Source organism: Mesocricetus auratus, unplaced genomic scaffold (genome assembly GCF_017639785.1).
Source record: "Mesocricetus auratus isolate SY011 unplaced genomic scaffold, BCM_Maur_2.0 Super-Scaffold_6723, whole genome shotgun sequence".
NCBI classification, from domain to species: Eukaryota; Metazoa; Chordata; class Mammalia; order Rodentia; family Cricetidae; genus Mesocricetus; species Mesocricetus auratus.
Window position 1 is genome coordinate 4,853,444 of NW_024429183.1, and position 27,247 is coordinate 4,880,690.

Genomic DNA, 27,247 nt, shown 5'->3' on the forward strand with positions numbered 1-27,247 from the left:
CATGAAGTGCTTCCAAAAGAAAGTCCTTCCAGATCTCAGGCAAGAAGGCGGCACGGGAATTTAGCGGTGCTGCTGGTCTGGAAGCAGAGAGTTATACCATGGCATACCCAGGGCATTGCTATTGCCACAAGTTCCATTAGCTGTGCTTCATTGGGCCTTGATTTGTCTCAGGAATAGCAATAGGAGCTTTCTGAATACAAGTGATCCTCCCTTCAGAGGGATGACCATGCACTCTGGTCAGTGGAGACCACAGCACAGAGTCCCTTCACCAAGAATCCTTGTTTTCTCCATTGATTAGTCCTCTCTCCGCTCAGTGAAACTGACAAGACAAGCATTGTGGTCATACCTATGTGATGTACAAATGTGGGCATCAGATGAAACCCAGCCTACATGTGTAAAGGGACTGTTTTTCTTTAGCAGTATCATATCCTCTGTGTCAACACACACATACACAGGCACAAACATACACACACAGGTATGCACACATACTCCTAAACCCATTTGGTTTCTTGAGCAGATAACACCTCAATTAAGAAAAATTTAAGGGGCAATGCCTCCTAGCACTACATGCAAATGAGATATAATAGAGAAGAAACATTGTTTTAAAGCTGAGGCTGGGAAGACATGGTTCAGTTAGTAACAGGGGAACCTGAACTCAGATCTCCAGAACCATATTAAATCAGGGCACAGTAACATGTGCCTACAATCCCAGCAATGAGGAGGCAAAGGCAGGAAGATCCCGGAGCTTGCTGGTCTGTCAGTGTAGCCAAATCAGTGAGTACCAGGTTCAGTGAGAGACTCTGTGTCTTGGGTTCCTGTTCTGTGATGAAATAACCACTGCCCCAGAAGGAAACTTAGAGAAGAAAGAGTTAATTTTAGCTCTCCGTCTAGGTTTCCACCCATTTATACCTGGGAAGCCACAGGTATGGGCACCTGAGGGAGTTGGCCATAACACACACACACACACACATACACACACACACACACACACACACACACACACACACAATCAGGAACAGGGAACTAGGAATAACGCATGCTTGCTAGTGTTTAATTTGCCTTCTCTGCTCACACAGTTCAGGACACCCTTTCTAGGGAATGGCGCCACCCACAGTATGTGGGTGTGGGAGTTCTTCCTACATCAATTAATATAATAAACACAGTTATCCATAGATTTGTTCACAAACCAACCTGGTTTAGATAATTCCTCATCAAGCCTCTCTTCCCAGGTAATTCTAGGTTGTGTCAGGTTAACCACTAAGACCAATTATCACACCCTGTCTCAGAAAATTGACAGAGCAACTGAGGAAGAAACCACATGTACCTACATACATGTGTGACATACTCATGCACAGACTCCCACACAAAATCTGACATCCTTGTGAGTTTCATTCACTTGCTGTTCCTAAGTCTGGGCCAGACCACAGTGAGCAAATGCGGCCTTTCTGAAGGACACGGCTCTCACATTCCAGAGAGGGCTGCCGGTGTCAGAAAATCAATGCTGAGAGATGCTGTTGCTTCCCTTTTCCCCTCCTGAGTGAGATGCCTCAAACACACAAACCCTCCCTTTGAAGGTCCGAAACCGTGTTTGTTTCCTGTGAATCACATGGCGGATTCTAGCGGCTGGGTTCAAGGCTCAGAAACAAAGAGAGATAGATGCACACCAATGAAAGATGCCCACCCCCACCCACCGTCTTTGTAAAGCTGTGTGGCGGAGCCCTCTGGGAGAAGAATGGACAGACAGCTAGCAATGGGAAGCCACAAGACGTCTGCTCCAGGGAAATGATGCCAGCAGCCCCTCGTGGCCTGTTTCTAGGCCAGCTCCTCAGATCTGAGCATTTCTACTGTCAGTGGTTAACTTGCCCCAGAACGGTGAAGTATGACACACACCCCGATCTCTTAAACTATGGGCTGGGACCCCACACGGGGTCTCATCACTCCTGAAATTCATGAAATCCTGAACATCACTGAATGATTTCTGAATAAGCAATGGCCAAAAACTAACTAAATATCAAGGGTAATGAAGACAAGACCTCCTGCCAGTGACCATGCTGCACCCCACAGGTTTCACTGAAGCCTTCATACTCCGAGGAACTTGCTGAAAATTCAATTTCCCATGGTATCCAGCTCCATGGCGTGTGGGCCGCACACACTCCTTGGGGAGCAGAGCCTGTACATCTCTGGCTTTGATGGCTGTGGTAGAACTGAGGCACAACCCCAAAGAGAAGAGGAGAGCCCCACACATGGAAGCAGGTGACCTGCCACCCAAGCCTCTAGATGTGCGGAACCCAGGCTAGGAGCCAGGGCGTCCCTTCCAGACCCTAGCATCTGTGATTGGCAAGGGCTTCCCACAACATCACAGATTGCTATGAAGGCTCTAATGTGACAGACACATCGAGGTCTCTGATAGGAGGATGGCTCTGGTTTTTCACTCAAAGCTTTTATTTGCTTGTTTTTTTTTTTTGTTTTTGTTTTTTGAGACAAGTTTTACTCTGCAACTCAGGCTCACCTGGAGCTCACTCATTATGTAGTGCAGGCTGGTCTCAAGCTCAAGGTTCCTCTTGAGTAGAATTACAGGTGTGAGTCACTGTGATCATCCAAATCTTGCTTTAGTGTTCAGGGGTTTATTTTTAGTCTATGTTAGGGATGGAGTGTAAAGCCATTTAACTCCATCTTAGCAGTCAGGGGAGATGATCCTGAGACCCTCAAAAGCACAATAGAGGCTGTGGTGGGTTCATAATCTTGCTGCAAGTATGGTTGTGGTCAACAGGCAGCCTTATCCAGGGTCCAAGACAGACATTCAAGAGCCACCCTCCAGTGAAACTTCTGTTCCCAGCCACCCTATCAAGTTTTTGCCCACACTGCTCCTGAATTAATTCATGTCTCCATCCCTGTCACTACTTCCTGAGGCTGGCTCTGCCACCCTCACCAGGGCCACTGGAAAGAGCACTTTGGAGTTAACCATCATGACTGCACTGTCTGCTGTGACCTCTTCACAGTGTCCACCACGTTTCATCCCCTGGAAGTCACCTTTCAATAGCTTCTTATCATTCCTCAGGTAAATAGCAAGTGTGTGTACATGCATGTGTGAGTGTGTGTGCGCACCTGCGTGTGTACATATGTGCATGAGTGCATGAGTATGTGAGTATGTGTGTGCATGAGTGTGTGTATGTATGCATGTGTGTGTGTGTGTGTGTGTGTGTATGTGTGCACCCAAATCCTTTGTAAAAGCAACATACACTGCTGATCGATGAGCCATCTCTCCATCCTCTCCATCTTAGTTTTTGAGGGAGGGTCTGAGACTGAACCCGCAGCTCGCCGATATGGCTAGACTAGCTGGCCAGTGATCCAAAGAGTCCTCCTGTCTCTGCCTCCATCCCCAGCACCAGGGCTACTGGCACATGTTGCCATGCTTGGCATTGTATATGGATGCTCTGGAGGCAAGCTCAGATCCTCATGTTTGTGTGACGAACACTTTACTGACTCCTGATTTTACTTTGATAAGTCCTTCAGCAGCTTCGCCACAGCCCATTCCCACAAACTCCTTCCGCACCACAAGGAAGTCCTCTTGTCCCTTACACCAGCCCTTTTAGCTCCTCCGCTTCAGTGCATACATCCCGCACAGGCGTCACATAAAACCCTCCTCCCAAGCTGGCTTTCCCAGGTTCATGACCATTCCCATCCTTCCCAGCCCAGATCCCAGGAGTATCCTTCAATTCATACAGACTAGCCAGGGTGTCCCTGCATTGCCCTCTCATGGACGTAACACTTTCAACAGCACAGAATTCCCATGCATGTATGCATCTCCGTGTTAGCTTCAGCACAGGGACATGGTGGCTGTGCTTGGTTAGTGAATGCCTCATGCAGAATTGTTTGCATAAAGCCCTGTTCTCAAGAGGTGGCTTCTCCTTAAGAGACTGGAGTCTGAAGTGCTTGCCTCTGCTTTGACCATCTGTCCTTTCTCCTCAGCTGGGCACAGGAGGCTGACAGTCAGTCTGAATCCATGGGCCTGCAGCCAGTTGACTCTATACAGTCTTAATTGACCAACACAAGCCCCAGTGGTAAACAATATAAGAGCATATTAACCTGACAGCTTACTTTTTAAAAGAAGGGAATTAACATTTATTTGGTGTTCAACCCATTCCCAGGCTTTGTTTTGGTTTTTCAAAACAGGTTTCTCTGTGAAACGGTCCTGCCTGTGCTGGAACTCACTCTGTAGACCAGGCTGGCCTTGAACTCACAGAGATATGCTTGCTTCTGCCTCTTCAGTGCTGGGATTAAAGGTGTATGCCACCACAGCCCGGCCCATATCCAGGCTTTTTATATATCTGTTCCCAAACAACTTGGAGAAATACTGATTGAGGCAAAGAGATTGAGGTCACCATCTACAGACACAAATCTGATTTTTTGATTGATTAGGCAACATACAAACTTAGGACTGACTCAAAAATCCATAGTTCCCTCACTCTGATCATGTCCGTTCAAGGTCCTGTTGCAGCCTGCCTCGAATTTTTGCCTTGGATAGCTTTACTAATTGTGTCATTTGCTTCATATTATTGTTTTATTTTATATTACATAGACTATTTCATAATCTTGTAGCATGTGAGGCAAAGTTTTCCATAGATTTGGGAGCACAGTAAATGTGCAAAGCCTTACTACTAGCCACAAGAGTACCCACTAACACATACTGTGTGTCAAACAGCCCCCAGTTGCAGATCTCAGGCTGGGCATGTTACCACAGCAGCCCAGTTCTGTGACCCCTCTCCTGGGTGTGTACAAGGACAGATACATTTTAGCCTGGGATATTGTTCTTTTTGAGATGGCCTGTCGCCGGCATCTGCCTCACCCATGCAGCTAGACTGGGTAGCCAGTGAGTCCCCAGGTTGCTTTGCCTCCCTAGCCCTGGGTTTACATGCATATCACCAGCATATTATCATCATAAGGGGTGTAAATCACCCCTGAACTTCCTGGAGCAAATATGCATTATCCCAAGGTAGATACACAAATATACCATATGATACATGCTCTACTTCAGGGGGGCTTGGTAGGTGGGCACAAGCATGTGAAGATACAGTGTTCATACATTCTGATTCAGAGGGTATGGTACATGCTCCCTGGGTTTATAGCCTTTGAGAGTGGGAGGAGAGGACTGGGGAAGATCACTAGGGTAGAGTCCCTTTAAACATCTTTCCCAGTATGCAGCTCCTCTTTTTCCTTCCATCTGGGGAAAGCAAGTCCTGGGTGTGTTCTCTACTAGAGATGTGAAAGCCTCAGGATGCAAGTCAATGACTCTTTAAACTAATTAATGCCCTGTAATGACTGAGATGCTGTCCATATGATTCATTAACAAGACTCCCTTACAAACAAAACCAAAAGCAAAAAGATAATGAACCAAATTACAAAGCACGCACAATTTGTTGGCTTCCGGCACCACAACAAACTATTAACATAGTGCCCTGCGTTTGGCTCATCTTCTCATCTCCCGTCATGAAAGACATGAAATTTGACATTGTGATCTTGATCTTACATACAACCGGATGAAATGACGAAGAACAAAACCTGCTACAAGGCTTCTTTCTTACTTTCTTTCTTTCTTTCTTTTTTTTGAGTAAAGGCCAAGGTGGAGAGCTGGCTCTTAAAAGGCGGCGTCTTTTGTAGCATGGGCTGACTCAAGTCCCAGAAGAGAAGCTTGGATCAATGGAGTCAGAGGCACAGCACCATGGGCAGTCAATGCCCTGGTGAGTCACTTTGAAGAGAAGCGACCCAGGGAGCATGTCAATGGCCTTTTCTCAACTCTGGTGATTCTGATTTGCTTTGGGCAGAGTATTCAGATAAAGTAAAACACAGACACACACAGCTAATGAGAGCTTTCTGTTTTTTTGTTTTTTTGAGATGCTGAAGTACGTTCCTGGGTATCAAAGGATTGTGTACAAAGACTTGTTTTCAGTCACAATAAATGAAGATCATATACTGGCTGCAACTCTAACACAGCGAGACTCAGTTTCCCCAGTGAGTATTTCCTATCTTTATTCCTCCTTGTGGCTCATTTTCTGACTGGAGTGCCACGATTGAAACCATCTGTGGCCTGCATCTTTAGGAACTTCTACTTGAACTATCTCAAAGGTCATAACAAAACATTCTTTGCCTCCCAGACATCCTTTGTAGCACAGCATACTAACAAAGCACAGACCACAATAAGATCCCCACAGGTTCATTGCGGATGAACACAGGTACAATGTCTGACATCTCCAATTAAACTTGGAGAGAATTCTCTCTCTCTCTCTCTCTCTCTCTCTCTCTCTCTCTCTCTCTCTCTCTCTCTCTCTCCTTCCCTCCCTCTCTCTGTCCCTCTTCCCTCTCTCCTCCTTCCCATCTCTCCCCTCTCTTCCTTCCTCGGTACTCTCTGTCTTTCTCTGTGTATGTGTTGCCACATAAAATCTTAATCTCAGGGCTAGAAAAATGGCTCAGAGGTTAACAGCACATACTGCTGTTCCAGAGGACCCCCAGTTCAGCTCCCAGCATCCATATCAGGCAGCCCACACCTTCTCCCTAAGGACAGCCATATGCATGCACACATACACATAAATAACAATAAGTAAACAAACCTATGTAGTAAAATAAGATGTTGAGTTTGCCCCCAGGAGAAGGAACGGAGAGAATCACTGATTCGATGGTGTAGATGCATGGTGTAAACCCCAGGCTCACGCCAGGGGCATCTTCGCTTCATATTTTTACCCTGAAAAGGAGCTTGAAAGTTTGTCCCTGGAACCATGCAGTTAGTCAGAACTTACACAAGAAAAAAATTCCGCAAAGCTGCCTTGGAAATAAGCCCACAGAGATTTTGTTTTAAGTATTCCTGGTTGTTTATTTACAAGATGATCCCTAGAGGTTGAGAGCTGCTCAGAGACTTGAGTAATGACCTTTTCCACAAGGGATTCCCCGTTTGCTGTGATAAGCAAGAAAATGATAAGACTAATCCTAACTTAGTTTGTAAACATGATACTTGAATTGGTCCTGCTTTTTGTACTGGTGCCCGCCATTTATCCATGGTGTTTAATGTCTCATGTTGCATTGGCATCGAATTACTTATTATAGACCCCTTTGTAAAAAACAGGTGTTCTGTGCACATACATATATACATGTATTTATACCTGTACACAATACGTGTATTCATCTACATCTATGTATCTATCTAGCATTTATCACCTACTATCATCTATCTATCTGTCTGTTATCTATCTACGTATCCATCATCTATCTATTTATCTATGTATGTACCTATGTATCTACCTATCATCTGTCTGTCTATATCAATCATCTATGTATGTAGTATGTATGTGTGTATGTATGTTTGTATGAATGTATGTATGCATGATCTATCTATCTATCTATCTATCTATCTATCTATCTATCTATCTATCTATCACATAGACTCCTGGTCTCCTTAGACCACAAACAGTTTGAAGACAGGTGTTCTACTGCATAGCGCTTAATCAATAAAGTGTCTTTAAAGACTAAGCACTGAAGAAAACTTTCTATTGAGTTTTGTCTTTAATTCTCAGGCTCTCTCCAACCCTCAGCCTTCTTCCCACCAGGACATCTACACAGGTGACCTGGACTAAGAGGAGGGTCTCCTGATCTCAACTCTGTTTCTCTCTTAACGCCTTGTAAAACCTGATATGTCCTAATCTCTGGGACCTAGAGATATGTCCGATTACATAGTAAAGTGGAATGAAGATAACAGGTCAGTTCATCTTAAAATAGAGTTTTTCCTGGATGATCCCAGTTCCTATGTCATCTCAGGGTGCCCAAGAATGAGGGAGACTAGAAGGTCACAGTGATGGAGTGGAATAGGGCCTTGGATATGGAGGATGAGACCATAACCCAACGAATGTGGGCAGTCTCCTGAAACTCAAAAGGGTGAAGACAAGGATTCCCTCCTGAAGTTCACACATGTGCACCCAGAGGTTCTCTTGGCATAGTTCTATGCAATGCTCGACCCACAAAACAGCGTGATAATAAATGTGCATTGTTCTGAGTAATCTGTTACGGCAGCAATAGGAAATTAATACACTGTCCACATAATTTATTGTTCAAAGCAGAATATGATTTAGGATGAAAGTAGATACGATTAATAACTATGACAAAACAACAGGGACTGCCCAAAGCCATTTTAGGTAAACTGGGCCACACAGTTCTCTTACTTGACTAAGTAGCTGGTTCCCTGGGTCTCAGTTTGTACACATAATAAACGGTGTTTAGAGAACCTCTCTGTGTGCTATTATTAAAGGAAGAGAGGGATACACCAATGTAGTATGATGCCAGGCACAGAAGGAATTCCAGACCAGGTCTGTCTGTCAAAGGGAAGTGACCTTGGTGTGTACCTGCTGGACTTCAGTAACACAAACCAGGGTCACACCTGAGGTCAAGATTCCCGTGGCAGCCAATGAGCTCCAAGAAGCAGCACCTAACTGCTGTGTCTGTGTGTCTGTGTGGTGGAGTGGAAGCTCCTCAGCCTGAACAAGGAGCTCAGTCATCCCCAAATAGCCCTCCTAGGGAACCGGTCATTTCCCATAGATCTTTATTTAGATGTCAACAAACCAGGGATGCAGCATTGTCTGTTCAGTTCTATTTGTCACTCCTTGTCCTCTTGAAATCCTCTCCTATTGAACAATTCAGGCTTCTTTTTGACACCCATGAGTTTCATTTCACGATACTTTTCTTAGTTGCAATTATAGATCTAAGTTGAATGCCATTATGGGCAGCTCCTGGAGAGTTCCCAGAGACAAGCGCTTTGAGCCTTTTGTAGCTTTCCTGTGCTATCATTTGTGACTGCACGTCAGTCTGTCTCCCTGGAGGATGTGATACTCACAGTTCACCTACAAAAAGGAGATGGGAATTTCATACTTGTTATGTTATTAATTAAAGAACTCCATCCTATTACCGGAAGCGTTGGAGAGGCTCCCCGTTCAGAGCTCTGGTGCTTCCAATGTCGATGGAAAATTTTACTCTCCAAGTGCGTTCTTTTTTCAGTTACAATGAAAACACCTTTCCCTTATGTATATGCATGCTCACAGCCACACTGGACTTGGAGGGCATTTTTTCCATTTAATTTTTGAAGTAACTTTCATTATGCAGAAAAAGTCAATGCAGATATTCAAAATAATTTTATTTAAGCAGTGAGGTGAAGTCACAGTAAATACCTTGTACCTCCAGAGGGGACACAGCCTGGAAATTTTAATTGGCTTGAGTAGAATTTACATAAATAATGGAGGATGGAATTATGCCAGGCCCATTAAAACCTTATTCAAGGGTTAAGGAGATTTTTGTGCAAAGACAAGAAACATAAGACTTTGAAAAGCAAAGCCACGGGGAAACCATTAGAGGGATTTAATTTTTATTTGTACTTTTCTTTAATCCTAAGCAAAATGTAGACAAATAGAAGTGAAAGTTGTACTTTGTTTTAAAGATTTAAAAAGTGTGTGTGTGTGTGTGTGTGTGTGTGTGTGTGTGTGTGTGCGTGTGAGTGCAACTCCTGAAGAAGCCATAAGAGGGCATCGAATGCCCTGGAGCTTGAGTCACGGGTGGTTGAGAGGCACCCAACATGGGTGCTGAGACTGGAACTCTGTTTCTGCAAAGGCTGCAGGCACTCTTAACTGCTGAGCCATATCTCCAGCTCCAAGTCCTCTAAAGTTTACACATTTAAAGTCAATTTGTTAAGTACAAAATTTATCAGGCATCGTGCTTACAAAAATGAAGGCTAGTGTATAAACTTTCAAAGCATGATCTAATGAATTCTAGGTGGATTCAGGTGCAGAGAGGGTAAAGAGTCACTGAATATTTATGAAACAGGGCAAAGAAGACCTTTCTGAGTTATAATCATAACTGTAATTTACTCTGTGAATTATTGATAGGTTAAGGTACTTGAATGAAAGTTTTTTATAAGTGAAAATACCAGATTTTAAACCAAACAGAAGGCCGAGGAGATGGCAGAGGATATGATTGTGTCTCATAAACCCTGGTTTATTTTTAATTTACAAAGAGCTGGTTAAAAAAATAAAGAAAGAATAACTGCTAGCCAAACAACAAAACAAAAAGATAAGAAAAAATAAAAATGAAATGTTTTATTTTTATTATAAAATTGCTGAAATAGTCAGAAAAAGCAGTAGCCTACTTGGCAAACTCAGTAGAAAACAAATTCTTATCCTTTACTGTTGGTGGCAAAATGCCTTTCTGGCCCTTAGAGATGTCTCAGCAGGAAAAGGAATTTGCCCCCAAGTCTATGGCTTGAGTTTGATACCCAGGATGGTGGGTATCAGAGAAAACCAGTTCACAAAAATTGTCCTATGGCCTCCACATATATGTGCACACAGATGGATATATACAAACAAATGAAAAATCAAGACATCTTTTTGAAATGTAACTTGTCAAGATTCAGCACAGATTTGAGGATTTTACTTGTAGAAATGAAGCTTCATGAGTGTGGCAAGGGTAGGTGTGCTCACATATACATACCTGTGTGTGTGTGCATGTGCATGTGTGTGAAGTGTGTGTGTGTGTGTGTGTGTATGAGAGAGAGGGAGAAAGAGACAGACAGACAGAGACAGAGAGAGGGTATGAGAGAGGCAGATAGACAGACAGACACACACACACAGTTACAGACACACATATACACAGAGGGAATGCAGTAACACATGCATTTCCAGCTTGCATAAAAATAGGAAAAGTATAAACACTCCATGCTCTAAGTGGAGATTCATGGAAGAATTCTGGAATCAGTAAAAGTAGAACATCACATTGCAGAAACACTTCAGAGAAAATAAAATGTATTTCTGGCATAGAATTAACATTAATAATGCAAGTGGGCTATTTTATATAAGAAGCAAATTATGACTGAAAAATAGGACATATGAAAAGATGCAATTTTTGGAAAATAGGATTTTCCTGATAAGACTATGCTAAGATAGCGTTACAGCAACCATTTTACTATACACCGCTTTTCTTTGTTTCTCTCTTCCTTCTAGATTTTCTATTATGGGAGCATGTTAACTTCTGAGTCAAACTAAAGAGTCACTCATGGTGACTGAGGGGGTGGAGAGTCACTTTTCTATTGGGATATGGGCTGCTGGTAGGTTGCTCATGACCCAAATGGTCACCCCACACCCATTTACATATGGTCAGCACTTATTTGACTCTGGGAACTAATAATAATGAAAATAATACATGAAATTATGAGGGAGAAGGGCTGAGGGATTTAGAAGTGGAGGGGATGGATAAAACTAAAGTGTACTATATACACATAGGAATTTTTCGAAGAATAAAGAAGAACACTTAAGAAACATGCTGCCAATGTTTTCAGGGACACAATCTCTTTGAACTTGCTTACTGTGAAAAAGAGTTTTGTGGTAACAAACAACATAAGTAATTAGGATTTCATCAACACCAGTCTCTCTGCTCTTTCATATGGCTTCTTTCCTTCTTAAAAAAATCATTTTAACCTGGGGGGAGGGGCTGTGCGAACACACATGTGTGCACACACATGTGCATGCACATACCGGCACGAGCACCCCATGCATACAGTGCCCATGGAGGGCAGAAGAAGGCATTAGATCCCCTGGGGCTGGAGTGACAGGTGGTTGTGAGCCTCCCTCCCCCATGTGGGCGCTATGCATTTAATTCTGCTCCTCTGCAAGGGCCGTACTTGTGAGTTGCAGAGCCTCATCTCCAGTCACCACCCGGCTTCCTTAAGCATGTCTAACTAAGACACTATCTTTGCTTGAGTGGTCTCAAAGCTAGCTCTCTAGCACATTTTGGTGTAATTAGAGCTGAAGAAGCCTGTGGACTGTGTCTTATTCCCACACCTCCAGCCCATTATCTGGTCCCAGTTAGAAGTTCCAACCCTATGCTAAAACTGGCCATTGCTGACTATCTGTGCATCTCCCTCTTGGATGAGCTGCTACCTCCTGCTCAAGCAACTGTCTCTTAAGTGACCCCTGCTCTTACTCATGCCTCCCAGATTCCAAACTTAGCTTTTGAAAGTTGATTAGCACTCTTATCTCCAGTTCTCAGACATCCCGCAGGTTTTAGGGTTACCAGACACATCCTTGATTGGATCTTTTTGCCTGGAACCACCACACACTTCTTGGTATACTTCAAAGTTGCTAAGGTAATTGTCTTTTCAGGGCCTTCGTGTGTGCTGCACCCTCATCTGACATACTCTTTTCTTTATGAGCGTTCATAGCTCCCTTCCCCATTACATTCACTCTGTCCTCAAAACCAGATACCTTTCTAGAAGGGTTGATTGAAAACAGTCACTGCTTCTTGTTGGCCAGCCCTTATTCCAATGCTTTTCCCCTGGCTCTGATTGTCAATAAGCCTCTTCTACTTCCATTCTGTTGCTGTGAGAAACACCATGACCAAAAGCAACTTCAGGGAGAACAGGATTTATATCCGCTCACAATCACTACGGGAAGTCAGGGCTGGAACTTCAAACAAACCACAGAGGATGTTGCTCTCTGGCTCACCCACAGCCTAATGCCTAGATAGCTTTCTCAGAAAGCCCAGGAAAACGTACAACCTGGGAATGGCGATGTCCATGGTGGGGTGGGCACTCCTCCATCAGTTAGCAATAAAGATGGCCCTTTCCAGACACACCCACAGTCCAATGGAATCTTTGAAATCCCTCAATGTAGGCTTTCCTCTCAGATGACTTTAGGCAGTATCAAGTTGACAAGTTGACGAAGCTAACTAGGACACAGCCATGATGTAGTCGTTTGATGTCTGCTACCAGATAAGCTCCCAGGGACAGCAGTGTGTGCTTTGTTTCCATAGCACACAGGAACAACAGAGTATATTTTCCATAAATGTAATAAACAAACAAAGAAGCAGCTAAGGATTTTTCATTTTATCAGGAAGCTTTTTACCTCCCTGGAGGACAGTTCAATAAACAAGAGAGAAATGAGGCCTTTAAAAATTCTTTGGGGGGACCCAGCCACATAGCAAAGCTTTAAGAATTCAGCAGAAACATCTTCCTTCTATTTCAAGGGAAGAAACCAACTTCAGTGGAGTTGTTGTAACTGTCAAAAACATGTAGTGATTCTACATGGGATTATTCATCGTTTGGTGATGATTGATAGCAAATGATTTTGTTCTGACACACATATTACTAATAAGAATATTTAAATGAAGGCAAATAATGCAAGTAGAACGTAACATAGATTCCTTGCCACCAAAGTGATCCCATCTGTCCCTGCCTTTATAAATGAGGCAATCCAAGTTCCCAGAATAGACTCATATTTCTTACATAAATCCCTCCCCGCCATTCTTAGAACCCTAGCTCAGCATCTCTCTTCTGATTTTTCATTTGTGAACAAAAAAATTGCCTTAAGCAGCCAGTCATGACTGCGGCATGATCAGACCCCTGCTGTTAGATTCTTTTGGATTTCAACCCAGATTGTATCATCTTCTCTCTTTTGGCCAGATGCCCTTGCATCAGATTGGGGAATGGGCTCTTTGCTGAGCCAGCAGTACAGACAGCCATATTTATAACTAAGTCCATATTTGGCTTCATCATATACCCACCCAACCTTCCCTGCCTAACAGTCACTCAACTTTCTCAAGTGTCCTGTACAGCTCAGAACTTAAGTGTTAGTGAAGGTCACTCCTTTGACCCTGACATCCCTCTTGTATGTGACAGTGCAGCCTCACCTCCTGCCACCAAGATGGCAATTCTTAGCCTCACTAGGCAAGTTGCTGTTGTACAGGAGGAGAGAGCTGTGGAACCACATGCATCTGACACCTCTCCTCTCTTCTGAGTTGTGGTTGTGGTAAGAGACACATCCATAGAATAGTTCATTCCCAGGCTCTCCAAACACATCAAGAGGTGAACAAATTCACCACTGGGCACGGTCTTTAGTTCTGAAAGCAGCTGCGGGAGGTTGTGAAGTTTCTCTTGTCCTTGAGATACTGGTGTCTTCTATTACCCACCCTGGGACTAGCCCCAAATGAGAGGGGACTTCTTGATGTAGTACATCAGAATAGATGTAGAACATGCTGGGAGAGACACCTCTACGAAAACATTTCCATTGGACTTCCTGATGTGGTACATCAGGGTAGGTGTAGAGCATGCTGGGAGAGACACCTTTACTAAAATGTTTCCAGGACCAATGCAGTTTTTCAGTTGTTAACTTGTGGAAATTCTTGTTGAAAAGAATAAACTTCATGTTCTTGGGTGGAGGCTGGGAAAACTGGAGCTCACATCCTCACAGGGGCTTCCTTCTCAGTGCCGACTCTGTCTCCTCTTTCTGTTTAGTGAACCCCGCTGTCCCTCTCTGTTTTCTTCATTCTCCCATTTGCTTGCCTCTGCACTTGTGCAAAGAGACTCCATTCAGCACATGGTCCTTCTCTCTAAATCTCCTCTCTCTCTCTCTCTCTCTCTCTCTCTCTCTCTCTCTCTCTCTCTCTCTCTCTCTCTCGTTTCAGTCTACTATTTATACAGTGCTTTTCATATATTTGGTGATGGTGACTTTATTTTTAAAAAGAAGCATCTTGTGGACTTCAGTCTTTAAGTAAATCTCTGTCCATGTGGGAATGAGCCAACTCGTAGGGTTATTTTAAAAGGATGAATGACATGTGACAATGTAAGTCCATGCTTAACTCACCAATGTATAGGGTGTGTCTGCTTCCATTTCCTAAATCAGGTGTCAGTTCAGCTATGTTTTCAGAGTCTTCTATGAGACAAATGATGGGAGGAGAGGAGGCTGGATTGTGGGGATCGAGAACAGTAACAGAAATTTGAACTGGGGATATGGCTCAGAGGTTAAGAGCATGTGTTCCTCTTCCTGGTGCCCACATGGTGGCTCCCAACCACCTTCAACTTCAGCTCCAGGGGATCCAATGCCCTCTCCTGACCTCTGTGGACACTGCACTCACATGCACAGATACAACACACAGAAGCATGTAAGCAAATATTTTTAATCTTTTAAAAATTAAAATAGTACTGTGAAGACATAAAGTAGCAAAACATTATTGAAGAGGTCAGCATGCTCCAGCCCCTCAGCCAAATCCCTCCTACTGCCTGTTTGCAGATGGAGAGCAGGAACACAGCTGCCCGCATTCTTCCTGTGGCTGGTCAGCCTTGGAACCAGCAGAGCCAAGTCATTACTAAAGAGCCTGCACAGCTCACAGACCTTAAAGTATTTATTAACTGTCTCTCCGCAGAAAAAGTTTTTCTGACCCTTATGCTAGATAATTCAATGCAAAAAAAGTGAGGAATAGGAGAAAAGTATCTTGACTTAGATTCCAAACTTGCCTTGACAACCTGAGGTTTCTTTAAGTAAATTTACTTATATTCATACTTTTTTATCTCTTGTCATTTGTCTTTTATTCATTCAACACACACACACACACACACACACTTAGAGTCTGCCTATGTGAAAGGCACGTGGTATTTGCCTTATAGATATTAACAGGGGTGGAAGAGACTAAAAAGAGTAATGTAATATATTCCATGGCTAAGTAATGCTCCCCCCAGAAGCCATGGGTTTAAAATAAGAATCTTGGTATGGTGCCAAGTATGGAATATCTTTCTGTGAGTTGTTGGCCAGCAAGGTCTCAGCGGTCCTGTCATTAGTCTTGGTTGCCCACCAGAACTTAATGGTAAGACTCTACTGCTGAAGACATTGTACACTTGGGTCACAGGACCTAGTGAAAAAAGCTATAATTGAGGTGGAAGCTTCTTCCATACTGACTGGCCTTTATGATGCCAGAGGGTTCTATGCAGGCTTCCTGGAGAGAAAAGTCATCAGCAGTCAAGTCCACCTATGATTCCTACAAGCTGTAATAATGACTGGTGCCCTAATGCAACAGTGGAAAACAGAAAAGTGGGAAGATAGGCACAAGGGTCACCTGCCATACAATCCATTTGTTAGGGATGTTCACAGTTGGTGACTTTACAGGGTAAGGATGGGGTAGTAGTTACATGTTCTGGGGAAGGTGAGGAGAGTTAGGTGTGACTGTTAATGGGGACCAGGCTTCCTTCCAGGTAGTATAGATGTTCTAAGATTCTGTAGTGGTTGCACAGCTTTGGGTACAGTGGAAATACTGAACTATATATTTTGAATGGGTGGGTTGTCGGAGGGGAGGACTCACACTTCACCATGGCTGAAAAAAAGTTAATCCTCTTGGGGGTCAGGAGGGAAGGGAAAGGGGACTATCACAGACACCAGTTTGTCAAGATCATTGTGAAGTGTGGAGAGTGGACTCAGTGGTTCCAGGAAGAAGACAGGCAGGCTGGGTCATTGTCTACCACAAGGGCACAGGCAGGAACCATGACACCTTCTGTTGTGGTCTTGATTTCTCTTACAATGTAAAGTAACACTCTGCTTGTTGGTGGAAGCATCTAGGGAATTTTAATTAATTAATTAATGTTTGTTTTAAGACAGAGGTTAAGAGCAGGAGGCCTGATTTTAATGCTAAATCTCTCTCAACTGACCTGGTCCAGGGACAGACACCTCTTGTCCCAAATTAATCACCACACACCCCCAATCTCCTCAGTGGTAAAATGACAATAGTCACATTGGACTGACCTCCTAGATGAGGACCAAGGTTGAAAAATGGATAGGAACAGATAGGCAAACACGTTTCCATTTGAAGTGGCATGAAGAGAATGAAGACTGGAGGATAAACATTCAATACCAACCAAGTTAAATAAACTCTAATCTGCAAGCTGGGCGTTGGTGGCGCACGCATTTAATCCCAGCACTCCAGAGGCAGAGGCAGAGGCAGGCGGATCTCTGTGAGTTTGAGACCAGCCTGGTCTACAGAGCTAGTTCCAAGACAGCCTCCAACACAATACAGAGAAGCCCTGTCTCAAAAAAACAAAACAAAACAAAACTCTAATCTGCCTCTGAAAATCCAAGAGGCAGTTCTCACTCCCAAGGGCCCAGAGTCATTGTTCTGAAAACAGTGATTAATTATAACCTGCAGGTGCCAAGAAAGTCAAAGACAGGTCTAGAACCATGATGACTGGATTCACAGGCTGGAAGGGGCTTTAGTAAGATAGAGTCCGTGTGGGGCCACCCCTGGAAGGGTGCTTGCCACTCCAGAGTTAATCCTTCACTGGCTCTCTGCTCTCTAGAACAGTGCCTGGGTTCTTGCTGATAAGTGGCTACTGCTGTCCCCCATGCCATGAAGGTGTCATATTTTCCTGTCTTTTCAATGTCTGGTATGTACAAGATACCCAGGATTTGTTGGCTAAATAAATAAGTGAAATCAGTTCATCAAAGAATGGATGGGTGGATGGGTAGATGGATGGATGGATGGATGGTTGGGTGGGTGGATAGATGGATAGATGGATAGATGGATGGATGCAGGGATGGATAAACACTGTATGGCAAGCACATGGCAATTGTGGGCTTTTTAGTCTGTTAAAAATTAAAAAAGACTCCTGTCCCATAACTACTGAGGCCATCCCCTTGCTGGATGCTGACTGATTTATCTATCACTCTGTTTTCTGTGGAGGGTAGCAAGAAATGCTCTGGGCAGATGTACCACAAGAACCCATAGCTCTAAAAATGCCCACGTGGTCCTCTGCTGCTGAAGGTATGGACTCTGGAGCCCTCCTAATTATCCCATGACTCTGGGCTCACCCATCACAGCCTCCACTCTGCTTAGGGCAATTCCTTCCACTATGACAGTTTCTTGTCCATAGTTCTCCATTAAGTTTCCTGCTTGTTCCAATTGCCTGACTCCTTCTCATGGTACATCCATGCCTGCATCTAAACCAGGCTCTACCTTCTGATGTCCCCTGGACTTATTCTGGTCCTCACTTGGAACCAACTGATTAAAATCTTATTTGCTAGTATCTTCAAACCAAAGATTTCTAGTTCTCTAGGGAAAAAAAGCTAGTAGAGACAATTACCTGGTAGTGTTTGTTGGTCATTCATGGCCATGGTAACTGTCTACTAAGCATGTAGTTGCTTCCTGTAAGCAGTGTTCTATTTGCTCTGGTCCCTGAGACTCCTCCCTCCTCCCCAAAACTAAAGTAGGTCGAGTTTCATTTCTATGCTGGCTCTTCTATTTTCTCATGCCTGCACTCACTCATGGCAGCTTCCTGAAGCCTAGGGGACTTAGGTTTGCCATCCTTACAACAAGCAGGCTCCTATCACTTTCCAGCCCTTCCCAGACCATAGCTGTAGGTTATTCTATGTTTTGGGTTGAGATGATACCAGTGTTGAGGCTCATAGGGTAATACCCAACCCTGATGGCCTCGGAAGCAGAATCCCTCTCAACTTCTCCCATTCTCCCAGATCAGCTCTCACTCTTCTCTGAAGCAAGGTGTAGAATTTCTCTACCCTTGGTGCAGGTCATGGAAATTATGGTCCTTTCCCCCCAAAATCATCTATGAAAATCTAATTTATGTAGCCCCCTCTCTATGTACATAAGGGCTCAACATAAATAAATTCTCTGATTGAACCTACTAGAGTTTGTGAGACTCTGGTTCCAGTGAGGAGGGGTTCCTGCTTACAACAATAGGCAGAAACAGGGAGTGATGAGTGGGAGGATCAGAGGACTCAAGCAGACAGCCCTTATTCTCGTCACTCACAGTGCTGGCACCAACACATACCCTTTTTGTCTAATTATATTTCTACATTGCTATCCAAGCTTCATCAAATCTAGGCATTGACAAAATCTGGTTCACTTTGGACCTACTGAAGGCGCTCCTGCCATGCCAAACAACCATCAAATAGGTGTCTGGTGTGTGCTTCTCTTTTGTTACAGAATGTCACCAAGGCTCTCTGTGTAAGTGAGAAGTACCACTCTGTCCTCTGGCTCTGTCTCTTCTCCCTCTAGTACCTTGGCATTGTGTAAGGTGATGGTATGGCTGCTAACATAGTCAGTGTCAATTAAAATAATGCTTGCAAGTTGATCAACTGGCTGTGGTATTAATTTTCTCAAGTTACATATTGCCAAGAGCTCTTTGTCTAACTCTGCAAAGGAAGTCACCTGAGAGAGTCAACTATAGAAAAAAATTCTAGAAGGGCTGACCCAGATTAGCATATTAATAACAAGCAAATGTTTCATAGGGGGATCCGGGCCTATTTCTGCAAGCTCATTCTAAGTGCAAACTGGCTTTCAAAAGGGCCAGGTGAGAACCTGGCCAAGCACCCTCATTTTCATCTATTTTCTTTGTATTCTCTGTGGTTTGCCAATGACTATGAAATGTTTCATTAACCTTCTGTGTCCATTAAATATTATCTACTCACAACACACAGCTCAGGTTTCCTCTTGGCGACTTTCAGAACTTTGTACTTTCAAAAAACTTCAAATTCTAGCTAAATAATGACTGTGGGCTGTGATTTGGTAGCAGGTCCTAAACCCTGTGTTGTTAAAATCAGTTCAGTGGCTTTCAATGCAGCTAACTCAAGCCGCAGAACTAACATCTCCAATTTGGGGCTGATTGCATGGTGACCGGAGACATGCTGTTCTCCGTGCTCCTCATACAGCCTGTCTCTTCTAATCTGCAACCAAGGCTAATGACACATGAACATTCAAAGCAGTTAGGCAGCATACATATGTGTGTGTGTGTGTGTGTGTGTGTGTGTGTGTGTGTGTGTGTGTAATTCTCAGAGAAGATGATCTAAAAAAATTATCTTCAGGATATTTTATCAGGAATAATCAGCCTTTATAGAAACAGTATTTTAGTTGTTCTAATTGATACAAGTAAGAGAAACAGTCTGAGAAGGTAGTAAACACTCAAATTATTTTTTATTTTTGTTTCCTTTTTGAAGTGCCAGTGATGAAATCTCAAGTCTGTGTATTCTGTCAGCTTTGATCTATCTGGCTTCTAAATCAGACAACAGCTTTTCCTTATACCCAGCCTTCTACTGTCCTGTGATATCTGGGTCTGTATTTCCCCTGGTTTGGTCCTACGTAAGAGCATGTGTAAGCCAGGGCTGGGGAAATGGCTTGGCCAGTAGAGCATCTCTTGAAAATGTGAGGATGGCAGTTGGCGCTCTACAACTTACATAAAAAGATGAATATGACAGTCTGTCTTTATAATCCTAGTGCTGGGATAGGCAGACAGGAGGATCTCTGGAACTTGCTGGCCAGTTAGACTAGTCTATACAGAGAATTCTAGGCCAGCTGGAGACCACATCTCCAAGAACAAAACAGACATAGGAAAAAAAAAACCCAAGACGGATGTCACTTGAGAATCAATACCTGAGGTTGTCTTCTGGATTTTGTGAGCATGTACACGGATGTACTTATACACCCTCACTCAAGAAAATGCATACATGCATGCATGTGTGGACACACACACACACACACACACACACACACACACACACCACAGCCCAACACCAACAAAATCCAACCTAAGTATGAATCAGGAGCTAACCAAAATCTAGCCCTCATCTGCTGGGGTCTGTATTAATCATCTCATTCACTTCGGGGGTTGGAAAGATTGGAATAAGCAGGTGAAGACCTAGAATTGGCAGTCGTCCCAAATCCAGAGCTCCCTCCTTGACCCACCCATTAGATTAGGGTCGGCTCAAGTGCCTGTCTGTGCCTTCCTGGTTCCCCTCCATTCATCTTCCTACCTGGCATATTTCTTGGTTTCCCCCATTCTGTCACAGCTCTTCATATATGACACAATGTTTTATGAGACCCACTCTACTCCTTTATCACTAGTTTTGTTTAGTAATTTAAATCTTATTCTCCTTGTTCTAAATGAAAAATATTGATGATTTCAATATTTTATATTTCTCTCTCCAAGAGGGAAATTTTGAAGTACTGATTTATTGTCCTCTGATACACATTTTTTTATATTCCTGGGAACAACAAACAACAGCTCCAACAAAACAGGCTTCGCATGCCAGGATGAGGGGAACAGGCTCTGTAGGCATAGCTGCATCTGCTTCCCACCCTGGCTCTGAGTGTTTCTAGGCCTCTGCTTCTCCAATGGGGATTTGCAACTCTTCCAGACAGGGGACTCAGGGGAACCAAAGAGACGCCAACCAAAAAGGTACCCAAGAGAGTCCTAGATGTCAAGGCCTTGTCTACCTTCTAAATCAGACAATAGCTTCACCCTCCATCTAGTCTTCCACTCTTCTATGTTATCTGGAGCTCAAGATGGTCTATGTTTTCCCCAAATGGGTTTTGGATAAGGGCCAACTGGCCCTTCAAAGAACACAGTCCAGACAACCAAAGCCCAACCTAGGAGTGACCAGCTATGACAGGTGGGTGGGAGCATGAGCTTTGTTTCCTCAGCCCCAGGCTCTGAACATGCCAGGATTGCTGAAAGCCAGAATCAGTTGCCATATTAATAGGTAAACTTGAATAGCTCAGAAAAAATTATTCTCTTAAGGGAGTAAGTGTGGGATGGTGAGCGCAGGAAGGGAGAGATGTGCTGTCAGAGGTTTGTCTGTCTATCAAACTTGCTGATCCTACAACCCTCATGGAGGCATTTTGGGAAATTACAGTGCTACATCCTCTGGATTATATGCATGAACGTGCTCATTTTCATTCATACCTTGAGTAATGATTCCTTTCATTTGAATTCTCTCTTAACTTTCCTGAGTTCTTCAGCACCTACCCACCAATGACTTTCTAGGACCCTGTCAAGGTTGGACCATTTGTATCCAGAAAATCCCAGCTGTGACCTTGGGAGGAGATGTTCCCATTGACACAGAGAAAGTTGTGAGAAGGTGGATACCCCGACACTCCAAGGGTCAGAAGGACATCAGCAAAGCTCCTCAGGATGACCTCTCCTTGGGATTCTATGAAGCCACGTGAGGATGCATGAGGGCCGGCTAAGAGCTGCCTCTAAGTGGGCACTGGGGTGCTACAGAAAGAGTCCTTTCAGGATGTTCTAAGAGGCAAATTTGGGCCACGGAGTGGAAGCAGTGGCTCTTATTTAACAGATCAAATTACAGCTTTTCATCTTGGGTCTTTGTTTCAAGTCAAACCTGAAGAGCCTTACTGTCTGGGCTAACATGTCTAGGCTTGTTGCTTTTAGAAGAAAAGCAGAAACTTGGGGCTTTTTGTTTTGCTGTGTTTGAGGCAGGGTCTCAAGAAACCAAGCTGCCTTCTGGCCTGCAGTGGGGCTTGCTGCTCCCGACCCTCCAGCACTCGTCTCCTGAGTGCTGGGGTTACAGGCTCGCACTATCTAATTTTGTGCAGTGCAGTTCTGGGGATCGTACCCAGGCTTCACCCACACTAGGCAAGCATTCTACCAACTGAATCATATTCGTCGACCAGAAGCACAGTTTTAACAGGAGAAATGTTTTCTGTTAACATGTGGGGATCAGTCTCCAGATACCAAAGTTTAGGGAAAGACAGAAAAAATAGAATGATGTGGCTTTTAAACTGCATCCTGTAGCACAGTGGTGATCAATCAGACCATTCCTTGTAGCCCTTGGCTAGTTCTTATTGCCTTACACCTTGCAATGCTCCCAGGAGTGTGCACAGGGGGAAAAGCTGACCCAGATGACCTTTAGTTTATTCATATGACTTGCTTTGGCAACTTGCTTTGGCATCAAGCTTGTGTGCTGTGAGCAAACTTTTAGTATGTCCCAATCTAATGTTGTGGAGTCCTGGGCATTTACCTGCCAACTCCCTCAGGTTTTCCCAGTCTCAGCATCACTGACTAGAGACATTTGGAGTCTGGTAAATTCATAGCAGGGACAGCTTAAGACTGGTTTAAGCAGCATCCCTGGCTTCCACCTTCTAGAAGTCATCAGCAACTCTTTGCTTTCTACTATGAGTAGTGAAATTGTCTCCAAAATTAAGCTTCCAGGGTTAGGGTCCATTCTGTGCATTTTTGGAGCTGGGCAGCTGGCTGTAGAGGGAGAAAGAGGAGGCTGTAGGACCTGCCAGAACTCTAACAGTCTAGGACTCTGCCCTGCAGAGATGACCCTGGGTTAACAAATCGGCATGCCCACAAGAAACAAATATTGGTTGATGCAAGCAAGCTACTTTGGTTTCAAAAGCATTTAAACGGCAGCAGAAATAACCCCAAGTAATACTTTAGCATGAAGACAGGTCAAACAGAGAAGAATGCCCTGCAGATGGTCTGAGTTCATAGCAAGGCCTATCTGCTGGCACTGTAGAGTTCCCTAGCTAGTGAGGTAATCTGCAGGGCTGTCCCCCCCCTCACACCTTCTCAGCAGGCCATATTCTATGCTCTGGGCATCCTTTCCAGTGCCTTTGGTCTCCACCAAGATGCACTACCCTTTGTCTCAGTTCTGCTCCCATAGTGGGGTCCACAACCTAGTATACAGGGTGCTCCTCACTGTCTTTTATACCACCCCACATTCTCCTAGTCATGATACTGCAGAAATGGAGACTCAAGATATGTGTTTTCCACTACAACTCCCCTCCATGTAGCCTGTGTACCAGCTACAATGCAGCACTCTTCCATCCATCCATCCATCCATCCATCCATCCATCATCATCTATCTCTATGTGTATGTATTATATATTCTGTTTTTTGTATTATTTTAAGTGTGCCATTGTGTATATTCATTCAAGCATATTCCATTCATACACCCATCCCTTTTTACCCTGCCATAGTTCCCTTTGCTTCCCTGGATAATTTCACATTAATTTTCATGTTACCCAGACATACATGATCTTAGGTATTTATATAAAATCCAGGATATACAAGTCATAAGAAAATGTGCATTATTTGTTTTTCTGAGGCTGGCTTAATTTGCTTTATATGATTATTTCTGGTTGCATCCATTTTCCTGAAATGGCATAATTTTATTATTCTGTATGACTAAAATTAATGTTTTGCCTTCCATAGATAAACCTCTCAGAGTCCAAGAACTATTCTGGGCTGTTTAGGTCTGTTACACTGATGCCTGGTCTAGTCCTGGTATAGAGCTCTGGCCATCAAGATGGATGGATGAACAGAGGAATGGAAAGAACATTCACGTAGCACAGTGAACCTGGCAGAAACTCAGATGTGAATGAATGCTCACCTGAAAGCCTGCTGAGGTCATACAAGTTCCAAGTGTCACGAAGTGATGTGGGAAATACACTTAGAGTTCCACAACAGGGAGCATTCTTTTGTCTTTTATAGTTTTGGTTGTGAGCCTACCCTTTAATGCCTGAGCTATCCCTCCAGCCCTATTTTGTTTTTTTATACAGTATATTTTGATCATATTCTTTCCCTTCCCCCAAATCCTCCCAGATGTGCTCCCTCTCTCTCTCTCTCTCTCTCTCTCTCTCTCTCTCTCTCTCTCTCTCTCTCTCTCTGTCTGTGTCCCCAAACCCCAAATCCCCCCAAAGACAAAAAATGAAGATCAATGAAGATCAAAATAAACAAAAACAATAACAAACCCAGTAAGACAAAAGACAAAAAAATATCAAAACAAGCACACAAACAATGTGGGACCAGTCTTGTGTTGTAGACAGACAGACTTGAACAGTGAGAATGCTAGACAGGGAGAATGCAGATGAAAAAGCAGATGCAGTGTATTTGAGATTCGAAGTCCCAGCCATTGCTGGGTGGTAGAGCACTTGCCTAAGCATGCAGGAACCCTAGGCTCCAAGCAGCCCTGCTTAGTTTTCTTAGATCTTTGACTCCTTTGCCTTAAATCTAGACTCTGAAGCACATTTCAGGATTTCATTTCTTCCAGAAGAGGATCTGTTTCTGGGCATGTAAGGATCAAGACAGACTCATGACAAGTGCCAAGTTGGATGAATGAGTCAGACAACATCTACACCATGTTGTCTTTTAGGGCAAAATCGAGTGAATCCCGAGAATGATTCATATAGCCACAAAGGGGCTGGAGGTGGGTTTTCCTTTAGTCCCACCTCTCCTCACTATTATTCAGGGCTTGCTTGTGTCTCTCCTTGCATCCCCTGGCCGTGACTCTCAGGTCTGCTGCAATCAGCTCACATCCAGATCATTACATTCTACAGGCTGTAGAATTCACCCACTGGAGGAGAAGAGTGGCTGGATGAAGGAGGGCACTGGGAGACGCGTGCTCAGCTACACAGGCTCCACTTTAAAGGTTAAGTGATGATCAATTATAAGCTTGCATCATACACAAAAGGGATGCTGGATTTTCTGGATTTTTGATGCAATACAATCTTGTTGTGTTGCCTAATGCTGGCCTTGGGTTGCAGCAGTCCCCAGGCCTCAGTCTCCCTGGCGCCACTCTTACTTCAGTTGTGTGCCTGCACCCAGTTAGGAAGCTTGGCTATTCTCTCCCATTCTGTAATCATCGTCTTTGTTCTCTACCAGCTGTGGCCACTGTGCTGCCTGCCAGAACCTTGCTCAGGGTTACATAAGGTTCAGAATTCTTTCCTGCCCAAGTCCCAGGTCCTTCAAGGCTGTCTCACACAACCTGAGTGGATGCTGAGGTCAAGAAAGGAAATGCCTTCACACCTACCTCAGCATGCCCTAAAGAAAAATGCCATGTACCCAACCCCTAGTTCATAGAGTAGGAATGTTTCTTACATGGAATTTAAGGTTTAAAGTCAGCAAGGGAAATGGGTAAAAACTGCCTACTGTGTACAGTGTGGGTTTTGCTCTCTGCCTACTGCGTACAGTGTGGCTTTTCTGTCTGAGAGTCCAACAGACCTTTCTCTTTCCATGTTGGAACAGATGGCTGATGCTCAGCTCAGCCCCAGAGTGTGATAGACTAACATTTACAGGGAGCAAGCAATAATAACATGCTGTGTGTTCGGCTGCTAGACTCGTGCCTCTCAGGATGCTCTTGTCCCCTTGCCCAAGGGCACACACTTCCCAAGCAAAGTGGAAGAGAACCACTCAGCACTCATGATTTCTTAAGATATCTCCTCTCCATTTTCCTCCCAAGCAAAAATGTTAACTCCTGCAAAAATTCAGTGAGCATAAGAAAGAATGGCTTATTAGTGGTTTAGGCTTGATTTCTGCCTATCATAAATGGTGTAAGTTATGAACTGGATACAGATTTCTAGAAAGGGTCAAGTGGAAGAAGAAGGCTGGACTTGGGGACATTTATTCATGTACAGGCATCTGTGAAATTTCAGTGTACAGCTATGGCTTCAGTGAATTTGGCAGTTGCACGCACATACATGCAGTCTCAGGGAATATTCTGCCTATAGTGGGTTATATTGACTTCCGAAACTCAAGAAGCACCCTAAACTAGTCCACTTTACTGTCGTTGTGGTAAACATTCTGACCAAAAGCAACTTAGAGAAGGAAACCGTTGGTGTGGCTTACACTTCTGGGGCACACTCCATCTTCAAGGGAAGACAAGCTACAGACTCAAGCAAGAACTTGGAAGAGAAACATGGAGGAAGACTGCTTGCTGGCTCACTCCCTGGCTCACTCAGCTAGCAGTTTTATGCAGTCCAGAGCTATCTGCCTTGGGATGATGCCACCCACAGTGAGCAAACCCTCTTAAATCAATTAGCAATCAGGACAGTCCCTCACAATCCTCCCTTAGGGCTAAGCTGACCCAGATGTTTCTCCAACTGAAGCCCCTCCTCTCACATGACGCTATGCTGTGTCAAGTTGACAATCAAGGCTGACCACAGCACACCACTAATCCCAAAAGTCATATGATCTAACTGTACTTCCCATCCTAGTACTCTTCATTTGGGAAAACTTAGTTTGTCACATCATCATTAGTATTATTTTTTATATCAAATCAATTTGGAATTTCTCCTGCACATTATCTAATCAGCAGTTAGCCATTATGAAACATCTAAAGGAAACAACAACAAAATCCACAATTGTCTGAAACATTCCCCCAGCTGGGAAGGTAATTGGTAAACAAAGAAGAATAGCAACATGGAAAACATTATAGATTGTCAGCATCCCAAAGTGAGGTGGGGGTGAAGAAAAGTTTATTAAAAATAAATAATACTAGACATGACATGCATAGCTCATTACACCTGGGCATATTTTTGATTAAGGCCATGGCAGACAATGGCTCCTCAAATGAGATTTGACAGCAGGTAAATTACACAGTGTAAGGGTTTAAGTTGATCTACACAACAACAATGTCTTGATCATAAATAGGATTTGTGTGCTGGAAAATACATCCTATCATTAATGAAACAGACAAATGAACGGAAAAACATCATATTGCAGTGCAGTTTTAAGTAGCTTACCTTAGCAATGTAATGCGGGCAGTAAGTCATGCATAAAACCCTGTAAAAGCTCATTAAGTCGGGATCAGTCTAGTCAAAGCAGCACATATTTCAAGTAACTGTTCTTCCTTAGCCAATTCCAGACGCT

General features: G+C 43.8%; 1 protein-coding gene across 1 annotated transcript in view; it reads right to left on the reverse strand.

The window, feature by feature from the left end:
• The window catches only part of Cdh13 (cadherin 13), a 973,690-nt gene that overhangs the window by 329,595 nt on the left and 616,848 nt on the right, over positions 1-27,247 (reverse strand). The gene's annotated exons all lie outside the window — the stretch shown is intronic.